Raw genomic sequence first — 17,521 nt, 5'->3', positions numbered from 1 at the left:
GTGACACAAGAGGTGTTCGATTGTCTCGTCCGTGGCGCACACGTCACATGCAGGGCTGTCAGTCATGCCGATAGTGAATTAGTAAGCTTTAATGAAGGCAACTCCAATCCACAGTAGGCACAGTAGGGTGGAATCTGAACGTGGCATGTTAGTGGGTAAGTGGCGCTGCAGGTCAGGGTCGAGCAAGTACAGGGGGGTTTGAAAACTGCGGCGTATTCCAAACGGTCAGCGTGATTTCGCGGGCGATGGAGCGCAGTGACCTTGCTGCATCATGGCGCGACAACGGGATGTCGGCCAATTGGGCACTTTCATGGGCATGATGAGCCGCTTTGACTGCACATTCATTCCCATAAATGCCGCAGTGGCTAGGGAGCCATTGAATAATAATATTGTGCCCATGTCTTGTTAGGAAGTCATACGCTTGACGATTCTCGGCCACAAGCTGTTCGTACGGGCCGCGGCGAAGAGCAGAGTGCAGACGTTGGAGAGCTGGCCTGGAGTCGCAAAGCAGAGCCCATTTTTGTGGTAATTCTTGCTTTAGGTACAGAAGAGCCTCGCGGATAGCTGTGAATTCGGATGCAGTTGAGGTTGTTAAATTTGACAGCTTGAATTGAATGTCTACCAATCTGGCCGGCACAATTACAGCTCCCGCAGAACTGGAGTTCGTTACCGAGCCATCGGTGTATACATGAATCCGGTCTCTGTAGGCTTCATGTAAAAGGTGCATAGAGAGCTCTTGGAGACCTTGTGGTGGAACATCCGATTTCTTGGTTATTCCCGGGATGGTTAGGTGCACTTCTGGCTTCGAGAGGCACCAAAGAGGCGATGATGGTCGTGCCGCAGGTGTGTATCCTGAGGGGAGGCTCTCGCAGTGAGCGGCGACTATCTTAGAAAAAGATGCCTGTGGTCTATGTTGATGGCAAGGATGCAAGGTGGTGATAAGGCAGCCGAGCGAGATGTCTAATGTGAGCCCGGAGTGCATCCACTGCCACGTAGGTCGTTATCGAATGGTCTCTTGCGGTGCATATGGTTGCCACTGTAGAGGCGCAACGCGGTAGACCAAGACACGTTCGGAGACCTCGGGCTTGCATCGCCTGAATTGCACGCAAGTTGGTTTTGCTTGTATTGGACAGAACGGGCAGGCTGTAACGTAGAACACCGAGAAATAGTGCATTATAAAGATGTAGCATTGAGCGAATAGAAACTCCCCACGTCTTTCCAGCCAGAAATTTGAAAAGTTGGATAATTCCAGTAAGCCTTTTTTTCAGAGATGAGATTTGTGCTGTCCATGATAAGTCCCCATCGATCACGATTCCAAGAAAGCGGTGACTCTTCACGTAAGAAATGGGGTGCCCATTTAAATAGAAGCCATACTGCGACATTGTTTTACGAGTAAATGCCACCACTGCACACTTATCTGGTGCTGTTTCAAGTCCTTGTAAACGCAAGAATGCGCATGTGTGGGTCGCGTGTTTTTGATGGCGTGCCCGAACCTGAGGACGTGCAACTCCTGATGCCCAGATGCAAATATCATCAGCATACATGGAGAGATGTACAGTGGTCGGTATGGCTTTTTGAAGCCCGATCAACGTGAGATAGAACAATGTCGGGCTAAGAACACTGCCTTCTTGGACCCCCCGGAAAACGTAGTGTTGGGAGGTTGTGCCATCGGTGGTGTCAACAAAAAATTATCGTCCAGATAGAAAGCTTTGAATCCATCTGTACGTTCGGCCACCCACTCCCGCATCCTCCAGGCTATTTAAAACGGCGTCATGTAGTACGTTGTCGTAAGCCCCTTTAATATCGAGAAACAGCGCTGCAGATAGACGTTTGAGCGATTTCTCGTGCTGCACCGATGTCACAAGGTCAATAACATTGTCAATGGAAGAACAGCCTCGCCGGAATCCAGCCATAGCGTTTGGGTAAATATTGTGGTGCTAAAGATACCACTCCAGACGGAGCAAAACCATTCTTTCCATTAACTTGCCTATGCAACTTGCTAGGGCTATAGGGCGATACGACCGCAGGCCCAGCGGAGACTTGCCTGGTTTAAGGATTGGCACCAGACGGTTAGATTTTCACTTTTCAGGGACCGTGCCATCTTGCCAAGACTGGTTTATACGGCAAAGAAGGGTGTGACGAGCTCCGGGACCTAGGTGGCACAGGGCGGCGTATGTGACACCGTCTGGCCCTGGTGAAGATGTTCGTCGACACACAGATAGTGCAGCGTCTAGCTCTTCCATTGAAAACAGGAGGTCCATGCGGGAGTGCCATGGTGTTGGAGTAACGCGTATATCGTCTTGGCTCGGCAAAGATGGGCCCTGGGCAATTCTGCGACAAAAGACCTCCGCAACCTCCACTTCCAGGCGTTTCTGATGAAGCGCCAAGGCACAAAACGGGCGTCGTTGCTGCGTCGTGCTTCGTAGACCCCGCTCATGCTCTAGCTTGTCTTCTTTCCACATTTAGCTCTGGATGCATATTCCTTGGTAGTGGCGAGATGCGAATGTGTTTTCGCCTTTCATGTGGGAGGTCAACTTTATTTGGGAGGGAACTTCCGCTCCGGATTTCTAGTGACAGCAGAATATGTCTTCCCGTTTTGCTTCTAGATAGCCGTTCTAATTGGGCTGTTTGTTGCGCTTCAATTAGTTCTTCAATGGAGTTACTGATGCCTAGTGCTTCGAAGCATTCCTTGCACGTGGTAACTGGTAATCCCATTGCTTGTTTATAAACCTTCTTAATTACGCCATTAATTTTTACTTTCTCATCATTTTTGAGTTGTAGGAAAGGAATGCTGTAGGGGATTTTACTAACTACGAAAGTTTGTACGAGCCGTATGAGCGTGTCTTCCTTCATACCTCTATTATTGTTTGCCACTCTGGAGATGAGTCGCATGGTGAGTTGAGTGCCGTTCTCGAGATGAAGGATTGTCTCTTTGTTGTGACCATTCGATTGCAGTCGTAGGCCGAGGATTATAATGCTGTTTACAACTGGGATCTTCTGGTTGTTGGCGTAGACGCAGATGTCGGGATTTGATGGGTCAATCTTTTGTCCCCTACTGGTAGGCCGGTAGATGAGCAACTCGGATTTCTGAGGAGAACAGTCCAATCCTCGTTGGTTGGTGGAAACATTTATTCAAGCGAAAGATGTTAGCGCTTGAAAGCGGGAGAAGCCCTCAGTCCAGGGCCCCTGCGGCGGCTGCGGTTCTGCGTGCCCGGTCCACCAACTGTCGCTGGTCCTCAGGGTCCGAACTGCACAGCGCGGCCTCCCACTGCTCGAAGGTGGGTGTGCGAATAATGGGGGCTGCTGGTGTGTTTTGGCAAGCCCACGTGGTGTGGTACAGTGTTGGATGTTCGCTGCAGTGTGGGCATGTTGGTGGATACATTGTGGGGTGTATGATGTGCAGGAAGCTAAGGTGGGGGTATGTGTTTGTCTGTAGTTGCCGCCAGGCTACAGCCTCCTCTCGGGTGAGCTTCTGGTGCGGTGGTGGGTAGGCACATCTGGCAAGGCGGTGGTGTTGCAGAAGTGTACGGTACTGCTGCTGGACAGGCTCTGGGTCACGTTCTCGAACATAATTTTGCACCGTGTCTACTGCCTCTTGTAGGGTGTCTTTAATGTGTCCATCGCTGCCGCCGCCGATCCACAGAGTAATGTCGTCGGCGTACAGACTGTGGTGAAGGCCTTTAATGTGTCTTAATCTCTCAGGCAGGCCTAAGAGTGAGACGTTGAAAACAAAGGGGGAGAGCACAGACCCTTGAGGTGTACCCCTACCACCGAGGGCAAAGTCACCCGACGCAAGGCTTCCGACGGAAAGGGAAGCAGTCCTGTTTGTAAGGAAGTCTCGGATGTAATTGTATACTCGCTTCCCCGGGGCTATCTTGGCTAGCCCCTCTAGTATCGCTTAGTGTCTGACGTTATCGAAGGCCTTGGTGAGTTCAAGACCTAAGATTGTCCTTGTGTGCAAGAAGAAAGTTTGTCGCCGTCGGTTATTTGATGCTTGATTTGTAGCATAATATCCTGGGTCGAAAGCTTCTCTCTGAACCCTATCATAGTGTGAGGATATAGGTCATTGTCGTCCATGTAGTTGGTGATACTGTTAAGAACGACGTGTTCGAGGAGCTTGCCAATACAAAATGTTAAAGAGGTTGGTCGTAAGTTGTCAATCTGAAGCTTTTTCCCAGGTTTAGGTATCATGACTATTTCTGCAGTCTTCCAGATTTTTGGAAGGCTGCTTCTCCACCAGCACTCGTTCATGAATTTAGCTAGCGCAGTGAGGGAAAGCTCGTCGAGGTTTCTAAGCGTCTTGTTGGATATGCCATCGGGTCCCGCTGTCGACTTCGCCCGCAGCTTTTGAACAACCGCACGGTGTTCCTCGACGGTGATTGGTCGGTCAAGTAAGGTGTTCTTTGGTTCGGAATAGTCCGGGAGCTTTAAGGGGGATTGGAGCCGAAGTACTTGTCTTTGATTATTTGTATTAGCTCGGCATTTCTCCCGTTGTGCACGTGGAGAATTCTATTTAAATTTAATTTCTGCACGGTTTTACCCGACTCAGGATTCATAAGGCATCGCAGAATGTTCCATGTTTTGGGGAGCCCAGTCTGGATGTCCATGCATTCACACGTTTCGTGCCATTGCTGGCGCAAGAGTAGATTCGAGTGTTCTTGAATTTCGCAGTTTAATCTAGCTATTCGTCTTATCAGGGTGCGGTTGTGTTTTTGCTTCTTAATCCGTTTCTCTAATCCCTGTTTGGCTTCCCACATGTGAAGTAGGTGGGAATCAGATGTCGCAAAACCCGCCTCCTCTGGTATGGTTCTCGTAAATTTCTTGACGTGCGCTTTCAGTTGTGCTGACCATGTGTCGATGTCGGTTATGTCCGGCATACCACCGTTGGGGTCACACTCAGCAAGTCTCAGGGTTCTGAAGTCCCATTCGACAAGCTTGATTTTGTGCCCTTTAGGTTTAGCTGGGCCAGCACTGATTTGGGTGGATATATCGAGGTGGTCGCTCCCCAGATTTTCCTGGGTGTTATTTCAGGTGACTTGAGATGCGTACCTGGTAAAAGTGAGATCCGTAGTGGTGTCCGTGCTGATGGTGTTGCCGTACCGCGTGGGGTGAGCGGGATCAATTATGAGAGACAGACTTTCTTGCTGGGTGATTTCCCAGAGTTGTTTACCCTTGGGTGTGTCTCTGGCGTATCCCCAAGCCGTACGCAGGGCGTTAAATTCACCCACTATGAGTAGGGGTTGCCTTTTTGCGGTGTCTATTGCCTTCCAGAAAAGTGTTGAAAAGTTGTGCTTTTCTCGGGGGTTACTGTAGACGTTTAGTACAAAAAGGCTATTTCCCTTTTGTCTCCTTCTCGTGGGAAAATTTATATGAGTATATGCTCAATCAGTGTGATTCCGATGTCGTGTTGTATTACAGTAATGTTTCTCCTGGTCAGCGTGCAGACTGCGGATTTGTCCTCGCTCTCATCACCCGTATTTTAATAGAAAGCTTTATAATTGAGTAATTTGGCTAAACATACAACTTCCTGCAGTGCTATGACATCAGGCATTTCAGCGACGGAAAGGTTTGCAATGTGCTGCTGGATGTTGCCTCTCTTGCGACGATATCCCCTGCAGTTCCATCGCCATACGGTGTAGCCCTCAATCGTTATTCCTATCCATGTCGAGAGTTGTGGTTCCTACTGACACTTTAACTATTTATGAGCTTTCGACTGATGGCGGGCGAACTTAGGGTTTGTGCGTCTTTATGGGGCCGATATATGCGCTCGACTGTGCACGTAGCGATATGTTGACTACTATTGCTTCTAGTGCTATAACCCGACTCGCTAGACCGTCCATTTGAGTGTTTAGTTTCTGTGTTAAGTTCAATGCCATAGCTTCAAATTTACTGCTTAGTTCATCGCTTAATTTCTCGCCGAGGCTCGTGCCAAAAGTTTCTTCAACTCTCGCTTCTAGCGCTTCAAAGCTGTGTCCACTGTGCTGTTCCTTGCTCTTGTTTCTTATTTTTTTCGGTGAAGGCGGGTTTGGGTTTGTGGATTCAATGGCAACTTCCATTTCTGTGAATTCTTCTTTAGTGTTTGACTGGCCGACGGCCTCTGGTGCGGTTTGTCTGCGAGTATAGGCCAGTTGTTGGCGCTCCTCATTTTTTTTCGTGTGCTTCCGGTGCGCTAGTAGCGTTTTCTCTTTTGAGACTGCGGATTTCTTGCTTGAGTTTAGCATTCTCTCTAGTGACTTGCTCTAATACCTGTTTGATTCTAAAAAGCTCCTGCCTTAAAAGTGTGCTTTCAGAAATGCTGAGACTATCGTGTTCGTCCTTTTGTGGTGCATTTGTTTTCTCATTTCTGTGGTGTTGGGAGACTGTTTCTGCCCAGCTTACTCTATTTTCACCGCTGTTTACACTGGCGTTGTTGCTGTCGCATTGGTTTCTCTGTTGGAGCTTGGCCGAGGATGGGAATGGTGACCTGGTAGCTCGAACAGTGTCTGCCTTCCGAGGATTCCGGGAGGACCGCGACGCAGGCCTCTTCGTTTCTCCAGCACCCCTCCGTGTTTCTGATAGGGAACGGTGCTCGCACTGTCGTCCACACGTGCAGAGTTGCTAGAATGTCTCCAAGACGTGCTTCGGGATGGTCTTGACTGCGTCGTAGAGGACCGCCATTGGGTTTCGCGGTCCCGCTACAGCGCCTTGCGTCGCAAAATGTAGGGCTCACAAAAACCGCTTGAGACAGCCCTTGCTGGCTGTCAAGTGGTTCCCTTTGCACAGGGCACAACACGGGCTACACGGGTGTCCAGGTTGGGGATTCTGGCCAACGCAAGACTGGCAGCTGCGAATGTTCAGTTCGGGCACACGTCGGATCGATGACCCATGGCCTGGAAACCGCTGAGGAATGGCACTGTCTTTTGATAGAGATATCAATTGACTTCTACTCCATTCTAGTAGACGTAGAACGGCACTTCTTTGTGCCCCAGGAAAGTGATCACGACCGTCCCGGTGGTGCCGAGGCGCCGGCATGAGAGAAACTCGAATCCCCGGAAGTGAAGGTCGTTTAAGACTTGTTCCATCGTGTAGTGTTTGGCTATGCCGTGGATCACCCCTTTGGCAGAGTCGTATGGGGCGAGCCCGTAGAGATTGATCGGGTATATTTGGCCTCCAATGGTCAGTTGTCGGATTCTGTTAAGGGCTCGGGCAGCTTGCTGATGAGGCGTGCTCACGGTTAGAATGTTCTGGGTTTCTTCTACTCGAATCCGCATGTCGGCTTCTCGCCAGGTGAGCATGCTTCTCGCAAAATCGCTTCGGATAGTTGGGTGGGGCCAAGCTTGTATGTATGTATGTATGTATTGTACAAAAGAAAGACAGGAAGGTCCACCAACAGGCGTAAATTGTCTCGCCTAGGGGCGGACACCGGAATGCCTGCTGGTGTAGGGGAGGTGGGATAGGGAGGAAAGAGTACATAGGAATAGGGGGATCGGTTAGAGGGCTTACATAAATATATAACCCATGGGCAAGAATAATATGGGGCATATATACAACGTTAGGTGAAAGAAAACAAAAACAAAAAAAGGAAACACTAGACATATAAATAAATATCAAAATACAGGACACGAAGGTGTAGCAAAGAGGACACCTGCACACATACACACGCACACACACACACACAAATACACACACAGGAAAGCTACACTAGCAGCTACACTCCACTGCGACCCGGGCACTTATGTGAAGTTGTAGCGTAGTGCGCTGTGGAGCCCCGAGGCCCCCAGGTATGCTCCCAGGGCCTCGAGCACTTTGTCCCGCTCCCTGGCACTTCCTGGGGGCCAAAACAGTTCCTCGAGCGGCCGCACCCCTCGGAGCACGGTCAGAAGCTCTGCCCGCCCTGCCGCAAACTTGAGGCACTCGTACAGTACATGCGGCAGGGACTGCACGGGCGCTCGGCAGTGAGTGCAGGCGGGACTGGCCACCCGCCCCAGTCGGTGCTTCCGCTCTGCCGTCCACGCGGCTCCCACGCGGAGGCGCAGGGCGGCCGAGCGCAGTCGACGAGCCAGGCGTGATGCCCGCACAGGCGCAGACCCCCTCCGACACGCAGCCGCGGGTCTGGATGCCTGTTGCGGAGGTGTCACTAGATGAGCAGGCGGGCGACATCCGCTGCCGCCTGGGCCGCCATGTCCGAGGGAGGCAGCACCAGGCATCCAGACCCGCGGCTGCGTGTCGGAGGGGGTCTGCGCCTGTGCGGGCATCACGCCTGGCTCGTCGACTGCGCTCGGCCATCCTGCGCCTCCGCGTGGGGGCCGCGTGGACGGCAGAGCGGAAGCACCGACTGGGGCGGGTGGCCAGCCCCGCCTGCACTCACTGCCGAGCGCCCGTGCAGTCCCTGTACGAGTGCCCCAAGCGAGGGCTAAGCCTTCCTTGGGTCCGATAACAAGTTTATAGTCGTCTTTCGGTAGTGGTGGTGGCTGAGGCTTCTTGTTATTAACGCTTGGCTTAAGTGCCGGACAAGCAGGGGTGAGGCTTAAGGTGTTAGTGCCACTAACCTTAGCTTTACGTTTCTGAGCCCGTCCGACGTTCAAGATCCAGCCTTCGTCGTTGTTGCTTTCGGTTGGGTCTGCTTCATCACTGGGACCGCACTGCATGGTGTCTTCATCGCTTGCTTGTTCAGGCTGATCACTTTGGGATTGAGCCGATGACATGACCGAGCTTGCCATCGTCGCTCGGCGCGCACGCAGGCCTGAAGTTAGGCCCAGCGCGGCGCCACTGCTTCAAAAAGAAAACCGGCCGTGAAAACAGAAGAGTTGCCCTCACGGACGAATTCTTGGTTTTCACAGGTTCCTGATGACTTCATGAACACGATACAGATGTTTTCGCGTGGAAACACTGAAGAAGTTTACTACTGGAAGGGGTATTTCCCGCAGAAAGCATTGCAAACGTGGCCGTGCCTCGGCGCCCTCTTCCTCGTCCGCTTTACTCGAAATATCGCTTTATTCGAAATTTCTTCTGGTCCCAACCCAAACACATGCATTTTAGGCCGCATTACTCGAAACGCACGAAGAGCTTGGCCCGCTTAGAACGAATTGGCGAGCGGAAGCGTCGCCCAGCGGAGGCGACTCAGTGGCGAGTCAGGCTGCCAACATGGCGGGTCAACGCCAGCTGGTGTTTCTCCGGCGATTTCATCGAGCCGGTCATGCTAGATTTGTCCGACATTGGACAATGGCATGGACGAAATGGTGGGCGGACACCGACACTCGTTCCACAGAATCAGCAGTGTCGTCGACCACAGGGCGCCAAAAGAACTCTTGTGTCGCAAACTTAACGGCAGCACAGCTCGGGAAAAAATAGCCCAGTGATTATACAAAGCCCCTAGTACAAAACTGGTAGGTTTTCATGGTTGCCTTGAGTACCCAAAATGACCTGTTAATCATTTTTTCAGCTCAACAAACACCACCTCACACTCGGGCCACTGCGTTTGCGACGCTTTCCAGCGCGAAGCTCTCGTAGCGTTCCCTGACGCCCGCCCGCCCCCTATAAAAGTGGCAACTGCCACTGCCACTTTTATGTGCGGCGACCGCAGCGTCATGCAATGCTTGGCCAAATTGGAGCAGGGGTTGCTCGAGCCCAGCAAGAACTTGAAACAGCCAAAGCTCACTGCGTTTTTTGCTCCGGAATAAAGTTTTGCTTCCCTGAATACATTGTGCTTTGATTCCTTACAGCTGTGGCGCAATTAAAGCTCATGTGCTTTAGCTTTTCTAGAGTTGTTTCTTATATCGAAGCACTGCTTATAACAAAAATTTTGGCCGTCCCGCTGACTTCGTTATAACGGGGGATTAGTGTACGTACTTTTGTGAGAATAGGAATTATTTGTTTTATTTGAGTTAAAATGTAATTGAACTGGTCTCCACAAAGCTGAGTCCGGAATAGTCGAGCCACACTGCGTGGCGCATTGGTTTACGCGTGCGTTGCGGCGATGTGCGAGTTACTCGCCCACTCCCATGTCGTCGGTCGGCGTAAAGGCAGCGGCGTATGTCGCCGCAGGCGTACGTCGTTGCGCGAGTACTTCGACTTTACGCGTGCATGTGGTTGGGCTTTAACTTTCAAACAATCTCGTACATTTCCAACGAGCTACACCCATTTAAACGCGTTTGCCCACGGGCCAACGGTCAACAGCATGAGCTCCTCCTTGACATCAGCAAAAATTGCACACAAATACACACAACATTTCGAAAAAAGCTTGCGTTCGGAACAAAGAACACGAAACACTTAACCGTTGTTAGCATCACTGGCTCACGAAAACAAGGAAAACGTCTGCAACAACACTTTCAACATATACACACAACACCTATTCTTTCAACATATATTTTGCCCTTTCCATTGAACAGGGAGTATAAATGCAGTATAAAAAATCTAGAGGAAACTCCTGTGAGGAATTCTTTGACAGTGAGTAAGAATTTTGCCGCGTCTATGGCACTTACGCGAGCTCCTCTTTTGTGAAACTTCACTGCAATGAACAAAAGCAATGCGGAAAGTCAACACTACAAAGACCAAATTACTGCGAAGTGGGCTTGACAACAGCTATCGGCAACGCCCCTTTAAAGTTGGCATAACTAATATACACAAATACCTCGCTGTGAAGACATGTTTTCCGGTGCACTATAAACAGCCTCGTATATAAATCGGAAGGTCCGAGATCATTTGAAGTGCAGAGCACTTTATGGGCTCGCCTTGTCGTCTTACGGTCGATGCCTTGTCGTCTTACGGTTAGCTCGCTAACGGTCGATGCGACCGCCGGAGTCAGGCGTCGCAGCGAGATAACGGACCCAAGTAAAGCCTTCTGTAACTGCGTCAGGGAGTCACGCTGAGGCTTCGAAAAACCACGCAGTTTAAATAGTCATAACCGTTCGAACCTCATGAACCGCTGACGCTTGTCATGCATCTCCCGTTGTTTAGCGCAAAGAAAACTTCAGGCACATTTCAGGCAAAATCTGTGTATATAACCGGAAGCCCACGCGTTTATTTAGTTAGAACGCTCGTTGAGTTGGTTTTTACGATAGTAAGCGAAAAAAGCGGCCCCGCAAGAAAAAAATGGTGCGTTCGAAGTGCCGCGGAAAGGCTCTAGCCACGCAAAAAAAAAAAAAAAAATTGGCGCCATCTAAATGACGCAAAACAGCTCCAAAATACGAAATTAAAGCAAGCGCAAAAAGAACAAAACTCCCGCTGGCGCAGTTTCAGGCACGGGGCGCGCGAGCACTGCAAAGGCGGGAAATTAGAAATTCATTGGGGGGCAGCAGTGAGGGATAACGGTGCTGCAGCCAAATATGGCGAATCACTGCTCTGCACTTCCGACAGCTTTCACGTTGAGTGGAACGGCTTTATTTTGTTTAATTAGAACCCATGTATGTCTGTGGCGCGCAACCTGTTACGTCATGGAGGCACGCATTTCCGGGAATGTTTACGCATTAAAGACAGCAAGGTTAAAGCTTATACGTGATCAAAAAACTCCCAAGCATTTCCCCGAGGGTGAACATGGTTAAGTGCGAATGCACGGGGTGATGCTATGAGGGGGAGTAAAGTTAAAATCCGTTGGCATTCGCCCGTGAGCGCGCGCGAGCCGACCCACGGAGGTCTGGCAGTTTATCGCTGCATATGATATATAGGTGGGTACGCCGCGCCGAGCGCGCCGAGCCAGGTGGCTGAGAGAGGAGGCGAGCGCAAGGGGAGAGGGACAGCGGCGCACGGCAGCTGCAGCCGAGCGAGGGGGAGAGGAGAGAGTGTGACGTCATGGTGGAGAGAGAGGCGCGCGGCAGCTGCTGGGGAGAGGAGGCGCGCTGTGGAGCGGTGCGAGGAGCGGTGCGGGGAGCGGCGCGCACCCGCGCAGCCACGGCGAGGAGGCGGAGCGAGCGCGGTCACGTGGTGAAGTGACGTCCCCGCGCCGTTGCTACCGACGCTCCTCTCCGCTCCACGCCGTTGCTAGGGAGAGGACTGCGGACGCCGCCGCCGCCGCCGGCGGTGGAAGGTTTGGGGTCGCTTATAAAGTGCATTCGCACTTAAAACATGAGGAATGAGTGAGGAGCGCATGTAAGGCTTCGGCGCCAAGTACAGATTACATCACATACAGAATGGTTTAACACCTTCATGCAGACGCTCTCAATTGATGTTCTTCAGTTTGGTACGTAGCATTCGTTAACCAGCAATTTTGTTCGGACATCCGCGCTTTTCGGGCTGCAGTGACTTTGGTAACTAGACCCATCTGGGTACTTTCTGTAATAGTGGGGTCCCTTTTGCTGCGAAAGCTTCAGACGTCAAGTGTCACAGATGGATGGAAGGGTTTTTCTTTGAATTCCCATAGGTATGCTTAAAAATTTAAAATGAGCTCTAAAATTCGCAGGCAAAAAAGAAACCAGCCGCATGGGGCTGGTTGACTTAATTGCGGCTCAAAGCCCGGCTGACAGCCTGATAGTCGCGCGTCCCCGTAAAGTTATGCTGATGGAAGGAAGGCGGGGGTTTTGAAAGGCGGAAGGAGCACTTGTAATAGAGCACTCAATAGTGTCTGGAAAATTGGGCATCAAAACGCGCGATCACAAAGCGCCTTCAAAAGTGGAACCAGGAACCGCGAAAGTCTTCGCTGCGCACTTAGCTATCCTGAAATTACAAGACCTCATCAAGTTCTCAATCGCTCAGGCATAATCGCAACCGCTGAGCACGCCGATTCGTGGTGCCTCCCTATGTTTTGGTCTCTGTTTTTAGTTTTATTTTTTCAACCTGTTTATCTCACGTTCCTGACCACTGGTTTATAACGGGAATCCGTAATTCGCAATAATTGTCGTCGCGTATGGTATTCAGTTTTTTTCCGTAACATCGGCCACCTAAATGAAATCGATTTCCTCAGCTACGTGATGGAACGTTATGCTTATTTTCGTTGCCAATGCGCTATTTATACGATAAAGAAATGAAGCACTTGAGGCGCCATTATAACGTTCTCTTTTAACAGCATAACAGCAACAACCACAAAGAAGACAACAGTGACAGCAACAGAAGTAACAGCGATAACGACAACCGCATGTAGCAACGGCGAACAGAAAAAGAACAAGAAAGGAAGGAGAGAGAAAGGAAGTTATCGATATCATTGTTTATTTGGTAGAAGGGTGTCTTAAGGTCTAGTCAGGCCTGGGAAAGCGGTAAAGGATATGGGGCGTCTTCACTGCCTTGTCCGTACCGTGGTACTTGCGAAAGTTCACAAGGACAAGACTGCCTCCTTTGGGTTTGCTCGGCCCGTGGGAGGCGATGCCCACTACTTGAGTCTCTTGATGTTTGCGGAAGAAGGTTCGGCGGAAAATGAGGCATTGGCTACTCATCAGCCTTTCTCGCCTTGTTTTGATGACGTCACCGGGACTTGTTCGTGCGAGTGGCGGGGCGCGGACTAAGGCTGTCGCCAATAAGCATACCTGTGTGATTGTAATGATGCTTCAAATTTAGTTAGATGGCATCACTTGAATGTTAATTTGTAGTTGCATACTGATAACTCCATTTTATTATTAGCCCATGGTTACTTGTCCTCTGACGGCGTGTAACGCAAAATTTGAACGTTTTTGAGTAGGTATTCTTTTTTTTAGTTAAAGCAGTTTACGGGGTAAGAATGGAGTCGAATGAGCCAATTATTCCTCGTTAAACAAAGTAAGTTGAACTTTGTCTTCACGAACCCTAAAGCCGATACATTTGTCGCGTGCCTCCAAAATACCCCCTCCCATACTTTTTCTCTTGCTATTAGTGTTAAAACGCCATGTTTGAACTTCAGGCCGGCCCACAACTATCTCACAATATACGGTTGTGTGTCCACGTTTCCTATGATTCGCATCAGACACGTTTTATGTTCCAGTTCCACAACATGAACTCTACTTTTAAAGCGAAAGCTTTCTTCGTTGGAGCGATGGCGTCCTGCCAAAAAAAAAAATACCTAATGAATTTTGCAATAGATTCTAGACAAGGCAATACACGCATCGATCATGAACAAGGAGTACAATTGAATGCCTTTATCTTATAAGCCTCGTATCAGTATAAATTTAGACTTTTGTAGATGCGTTTACTTAGTGCGCGAAAAATCGTCGAATGGGTCCGTTCTTCGTTTGCGATATGGGGGCATGAACGTTTGACGATCGATTGGACGCACTTTCAGTGAAGATTGGATGCACTTTTAGCTTTCGTGATTCTCTCAACTTTCTCTAAGAAGGTATCGCAAATTTTTCAGTACAACGAATTCCCTGAGAAAGAGGGGGGGGGGGGGGGGGCAGAGAAATTACCTTGATTCGTAACGAGTCAAACCGATCTGCTCACCCGATGCAATTCATTTATCAGTTAGAACCCGCTGCCCTCGAAGCCGCCTCCTTAGCGCAGACAGATGAAGCCGCCGCGGGAAAGGAATGCGCTCTAATGAACCTTGTCTTCTCAGAAGAATTGACCGCCACTAAAACAATAACAACCAAGGTAGCAGACCGCGTATACGGCACTCGAGGCAACGGCCGGTCAGCAGCCGTCGCGGCCGCAGCCACTTATGCAATTTGGCGACTTCACACGCACAAAGGAGCTCGCCGCGCAGACCCAGCGACCCTCGAACAGTCTATCAAGCCCGGAACGAAGGGGGCCGCTGCTCGGCGAGACAAGAAAAGCCATTAACGCCGAGTGAAACGCCAACGGCGGACGGACTCCCGCCAACTCTTGGGAGTCTGCATAGCCTGGCCGCCGCAGCCATCGTGGCGAACCGTGCGTGTTACCGCGGTTCCCGGCGTTGTGCATTGGGCAGCATGCGCCCGAGAGGCAGTGCGCGGGCTGGGACGATCTAGAGCGATCGAGTCACGATTCGTGACCCGCGCACGGGTGCTCGGTACGCTGATACAAACCAACTCGGGGCCTGCGCTGCTGAAGAAGCCCAAGAGGATGAATAATGGCCGGGGTGCATGGCTATCGGCCATCGGCGCATGGCACGCATATGCGAGGGAACTTGCGCTACTGTCTCATGTCTTGGTGGTGTGAGTTGCTAATGCGGGCCCCTGTGCGTGCGATGGTCTTCCGTTCGCGAAGTGTTCGTAAAGTCTAAAATATTTCACCAGAAGAGATTTCAGGGTTCCCGTAAACAAATACAAAATTAGGAGACAGCTGCGTTAGATATCAGATATCCATTTCGCCGTAGGATATTGGCGTTATTCTTGAAACTTCAGTTGTCAATTGTTATAGGGGCGCTGCTAGCGTGTATTCGTACGGAACCCTGCAAACACTCAATAATGTCGTTTCCGTGTTTTAGGTGTACCTTGCATTTTCTACAACGTTACAGAAAAAGTTGCCGTAATCATAGTTTAAAACGCGTCAGTATAGTTAGTTTTCATAATCATGTTTCCCGCCACTAATCGCCATCTACCCGGGCACGCTTGTTGGCGGTAAGCACATCTGGACCCAGCGCGCTCACTGTGATACAAATTACATCACGTTTGGCTGCCTAAAACTGTGTACAATATTTCCATTAGGGTAGATTAGTGAGAGATGCAATTAGATTAATACTGAGAATTATGCCCGCTTCGCGCTGGTTACAAAGGACGATATTCAGTTCCAGATGCCCTCCAGAAGAGACGCAGGTCTATTCTGGAGGGTATCCGAGCATCACCTGCGGGCAGATGAGATGCCTAGTCATAATCTAATGTTTGTTATGTCATACCGATTCTATATTATGGAGAGAAACAGAAAAATTCCGATACTCTTTTTGTGACCGATCCAAGATATCATTCAGATCCCATAAGAATTGACGGAGAAATCTCTTCCGAAAATTTAGTTTCCATCCCGCATGATGTCAGTGATTCCGCCTAATTGAGATCAGCAGGAAGACAATACCGAAGTCGCACGACTGAAGAAAGCCTGACGCTTTGCTTGAATTTTCAGGAGACGTACTTCGCTGGCAGCCCAACTCATTGCGATCGTCCACCTGACAAGGAATATAATTGGTAGTATCTCTACAAAAGATTCTGCATATCGGCGCAACACCGAGTAAGTGAGAAGTAAGAAAAAAATTACACCATCTTTCCGTAGGGGAACCCTGAGTAGTAGCCGAAGCAGCCACGGGGTCGACTGAAGTTCCCATTAGTTTTCAGTTCGTCATTTCCGTTGACGTTCAGCTTCGCGTGCCTTCGTTGTATCAGTGGCTTCTTGACATAGTTTGAATGAGTGAAGGGCATAAGGCGTGTTCGTAGCACATGCTGCCGTCTCGGATTGTAGCGCAGTAATAAATAAAAAAAAAAGGATTGTAGCGCAGTGGGAAGAGCGCCACGTACCTCCCGTTGCGGCCAGAGAGTCGTGGGATCGAAACCGGGCGCCACCTAACTATTTCTTTTTATAGTGGACTGCGCTCACGTCAGCCCAAACGCTGACGGGGCTGAAGAGACGCGCATGCGCAGTAGAGTGCAGACGGCGGACAACGACAACGAGGGAGGGAGGACACAGCCCCGAGTATGAGATGCTTCGAATCTAAAAGGTTCCAGAAGACATCTACGTTTGGGGCTTAACCCATGAGAAGCGATAACATTACTTCCCTGTCGACACAGCATTCTGAAATAGAGCTGCTGCAGTCACCATATATGCTCTTCAAGAGCCGGAGGTTTGCTGAGAGATCGAGACTAGCAGCAACAGTTTTATTTGACGTATCCTGTCTTTCATCTCCGACGTGCTATCATTTCCGGCTACCGGCACGCCTCCCCCTTTAGACAATCATGCAGACGCCACGGCCGATTACCGCTGCAGCCGGCCGCTCGCGTCTCTTCGTTTCCGGTTGGTGGTGGTGACGTCATTTCCGCGTACGTCCGGCAAAAGGGTTGATAAGCACGGCTGAGAAGGGCGGCAGCTGTGGACACCTATTGCCCTCAGAAATCAGAAAATTGCTTACCAAGCATAGTAACGGTATAGTGTTGAAGCAGGGATTATACAATTATCGATTCGAATAGGAACTTCGTACGCAAAAAATCACATCTATTTCTAACCACAATATAAAGTATTAGTGCGCTAAAATGAGGCTTTTTTTGTTACCTCGATTTTCAGCCTTTGTAAATAAAACAGTCATATGACCACTTGTTGAAGGAGTTTACTGGCCTGCAATGCAGTTGTTTTCCTTCGCAGTTTGGGCACGTAATGCGCGCGCAATAAACTCACTGAAAGCTTGCTGGCACAGCACACCCCGGGATTAGAGGGAAGAATAACAAAAAAGGCGCCTTTCCAGGTAATACGGTGAGCCGGGGAGAATGAAGTAAGTGCCGTAAAATCTAAAGTGATTATTACGTGAGACTAATTGGCGATATAACTCGCACGGCGGAAGCTCAGACATACTGTCGTAAAGGTTTTTTCCACGGTGAACATCCCCGCTATTCAACGTACCGCCGAGAGGATATTCTTTTACTGCCTTCGCCTGGATGCTCTTACTGAGAAGTTGTTAGCCAACTTAATTGCGCGTAAAGGCTCGGTTTTGTATTCTCCTCCTTTTATTATGTGGCTCTGCCTTTCTTCA

This window comes from Haemaphysalis longicornis, unplaced genomic scaffold (assembly GCF_048455015.1).
Source record: "Haemaphysalis longicornis isolate Haplotype H1 unplaced genomic scaffold, Haemaphysalis longicornis Haplotype H1 scaffold_4, whole genome shotgun sequence".
NCBI lineage: Eukaryota > Metazoa > Arthropoda > Arachnida > Ixodida > Ixodidae > Haemaphysalis > Haemaphysalis longicornis.
Note: the sequence above shows the minus strand (reverse complement) of the source record.